Below are 3,737 nucleotides of genomic sequence, written 5' to 3'. Positions count from 1 at the left end.
GCATTCCCTCTAAGTTCTTAAAAAAAAAAAACCAAAAGCCCACAAATGTCCCTGACCCCTTACCCAGCAGAGCTATCTGCCAAGTTGAAGCAAAAATGCAAGTCTCAGGCTTTACACACCAATGGCCTTGACGCCTTAATCAAAAGACATAGCTTAAATGAAAGGGCTTGAAAGAAGAACCCGCCTTTCTGTCGTCTATAAGAAAATCATCTTACTTTCAGAACAGACAACACTTTAAAGGGTAACAGACAAAAACATCATTCCAAGCGATTTGGACCAGAAAGCAGGCAGACATTGCTGTGACGATATCTGACAAACCAAACGTCAAATAAAAGTTAATCAAAAGACATAAATAAGGCCATTTCATCCTGCTCACGGGAACAACTAACTGATAAGGTGTTACAATTCAAAATTCTGGTACATCCAGTCTCATAAAAAAAAAATCACACCAATGGACTTCAAGATACAAATTATCCTGACTTCAGCAATAGTCGATGGTTTCAACCATGCACAGCCCCTCTGGGTAGAAAGAAACAGATGGGACAGTTCACTTGAGAAATTGCTTTGGTTAATACATCTGAACCATGGACAGGGTGATAGAAATCTCAGATGTGTTGCCAAGGCTGATGTGACTATTGGCGTGGGGGTAGACAGCTGAGAACTGTCTAAACAAACACAAAGAGGACTCAAGCAGAGATGGCGTCGTAAGACTCGGCCCCCAAGCCCTACGTCTGGAATGTCTTACTCACAGAGACACAGAGACGGAGATCGATGCAATAAGCAAGAGGTTTAATGATCCAGTGCACTGGGGTGACCCTGAAGAACAAAGGCCCACACCCTTTATACTGTCTCAGGTATAGGCTTTAGGTTATAGCATGAGTTGGTTACTCTCATTGGTGGGGCCTATTACTTTGTTACTTCACTGGTGGCCTCCTTGTCCTTTGAATTCATTGGAGGCCCTTGGTGGGGAAATATCTTGACACAAAGAGGGAGTGGTGAAGGATGCTTCCCTTACTGTGGTTATCTCATTTCCTGGAACACGGTGTTATCCTAAATTCTTTGGACAGTGTGTTAATGTCCCAGCCACACTGTTTGCCCAAGGCAGCCTTTGTCCTTAAAGTTTGAGTCTTAGCCTTTGACCTTAAAGTTTGAATCATACAGCATTGCCTTAGTCACCAGAAAATCATCAGAATTAAATGACATCATCTATCATACATGCTGCCCCAGAGAACGCTTGGTGGTCCTGTACCTCAGGGCTTACCCCATGCATTTATGGTCTCGTTATAAATATGACAGAGGATTTTTGTTTCAGTACAGCTTGTGCCTAGAATGACTTATTTCTCTGGGGAGGATGTCACCAACCAGCTACCACCTCCAAACAATCAAGTACAAAGGGGTGACCATTTCCACTGTGTTACTAGGTTCTCTCCTTGGCATAGGGGTGACCAGAGCTGTTAGTGTAGGAACCCCAGCCCTGATACTAATAAAAATCACAAGGCCCTGTGGATGGTGACAGACACAGATATATAGGAGGTGGAAAAGTCCATCCCGGCCCTGCAGGATTCCCTGCCCTCCCTGGCAGAAGTAGCCTTACAGAGCAGAAGAGGCCTAGACTTGCTGTTCCCCCAGCAGGGACGACCCTGTGTGATCACAGGGGAGGGACCACTATGTGGACCACTCAGGGGTGGTCAAAGAATCCATGGCCTTAGTCAGGAAGACACTACCTACACAAGAGAAGAATAGAAAGAGAACAATCTCAGGGTTGGTATGAGTCCCTCTTCAGCTGGTCTCCTTGGCTGACCACCCTTGTCTCTGTGCCCCGATAGGTCCCTCTTAACCTACTGATGTTGGCCTTGACTTGTGAAATAAATGCTTTAGTTACGTTTGGTAAAGAACAGACTTCCACCAATCAGCTGATGACTCGAAAACAACGCCAGCTCACAGATACATCTCAGGGATTGAGATGGCTCATCACTAGTGGGGGTGTGAGGGGGTGGGGGGTGGGGTAGGTGTGGTGTGAGGCAGGCTGATTCCATGACAGACCTTAAATTGGCAGTTCAGGAGACTACACCTAAATTTCTGTTTCCAAGAACTGGGCAAGTCCAGGCAAGTCAGTTACTGAAAACAAACAAACAAACAAACAAACAAACAAAACAGGCCTCAGACAGCCAGTCAGAAACCGCCCTGCCATCAGAAGCTGCCAGGCCACCTGGCCAGAGGCAGGGGCAATGGGCCAGCAACAGTTTCCAGACCCCCATGCCCCAGCAGTGGTTCTGGAATATCCCTCAAGATAGAGGCAACAGATTAAGGAAAAGGTCACCTACTCCCTCCCCGGAATCCCCCTAGTGTGCTTTAAATCAGGACTTCCAAGATCACTTGGAAACCTCCGTCTGGGTAGATGGTAGACCCCAGCACGATGGACTTCTACAGAATAAAACACTCTCTGCCTTTGCATAAACAAGCAGACAAACAAACAAACATGAACAAACAAAAGAAAATAGGCCTTTCCCAGAAGCCAGCAAACCTATTGAGTTAGGGCCCTAAGAAGTGCCACTTAGCTGAAACACAGGAATTCAAAATAGCAATAATAAGTATGTTCAAAGACCTTCGTGATAACTTGAGTGGATGCTTCATTTCATGAACACATAAACAGTTGGATGAAACAGTGGAAACCATTTAAGGCGTGGAAGGAGAAATTAACAAGGAAACTGAATCACCTATGAAGACATAAGCTGAAATAAAACTGGGAATGAAACGCCAATATATTAGACACACGCCTTGGAGATAATCCTTGCCTTGAGATTCAAGGCCATGGAAGAGAGAATTCAGGTCTTGAAGATAAAAGAAATAGATCATCATCGCTTCTCGGCCTTTTGGCTAAGATCAAGTGTAGTAAAAGAAATAGATCAGTCCAAAAAAAGTTAAATTCAAACAAATCTAGGCATAAAACATCCAAGAAATCTGGGACACTGAGAAGACTGTACCTACAAATAAGGCTCCAAGAAGGAGAGAAATCCCAGTCAAAGGCACAGAAAATATCTTTAACACAATGATAAGAGAAAACCAACTCATTCTAGAGAAAGAGATGCCTCAAGTTACAGGAAGAACACAGAACACCAAACAGATGGGACCCAAAACGCCCAACTACACATAATAATCAAGACATTAAAGAAAGGATATTAAACCTGCCAGGGAAGGACACTACCTAACATAGGAAGGCAGGCTCATTTGAATAGCACTGATTTTCCAGTGGAGATCACGAAAGGTAAAAGGCTAAGTTGATGGTCTACGTGCTCTAAGAAGCAAGAGATTCCAACCCAGACTACCATGCTTAGCAAAAAATATCAGTCACACTGACAGAGAGAGGAAAAACATTTCATGATTTTAAAAAAAAACAAACAAATTTAAGCACTGTGCACTGATGGAGCTGCACAGAAGGCATTAGAGGGAAAACGTAAGTTCGGAGTGGAGTTAGCTACGGTCTAGAAGACAGAAGAATAAGTAACACTAGAAGAACTATGTCAAAAGAGGAGGGGAAAAATAGCAAAATAACAGGAATTAACAAACACTGCTCATTAATAACTCTCACTATTCCCAACACCCTAATTATAAAAACATAGATGGATTGGGTTAGAAAGCAGAATCCATCTCTCTGGTGCACCTTACTAACAAGAATAGATGTCACCCAGGATAAAAGGACAGAAATGGGAATTTCAACCAAAACAGAACCAAGAGTC

At 43.6% G+C, this 3,737-nt stretch overlaps 1 pseudogene; it reads left to right on the top strand.

Annotated features, from left to right (window-relative positions):
- Positions 1-2,857: 2,857 nt before the first annotated feature.
- Positions 2,858-2,954, top strand: LOC148004975 (U2 spliceosomal RNA; annotated as a pseudogene).
- The last annotated feature ends 783 nt before the right edge of the window (positions 2,955-3,737 follow it).

This window comes from Rattus norvegicus, chromosome 7, assembly GCF_021556685.1.
Source record: "Rattus norvegicus strain SHRSP/BbbUtx chromosome 7, alternate assembly SHRSP_T2T, whole genome shotgun sequence".
Taxonomy (NCBI): domain Eukaryota; kingdom Metazoa; phylum Chordata; class Mammalia; order Rodentia; family Muridae; genus Rattus; species Rattus norvegicus.
Note: the sequence above shows the minus strand (reverse complement) of the source record. Positions and strands in the feature narration are given on the sequence as shown.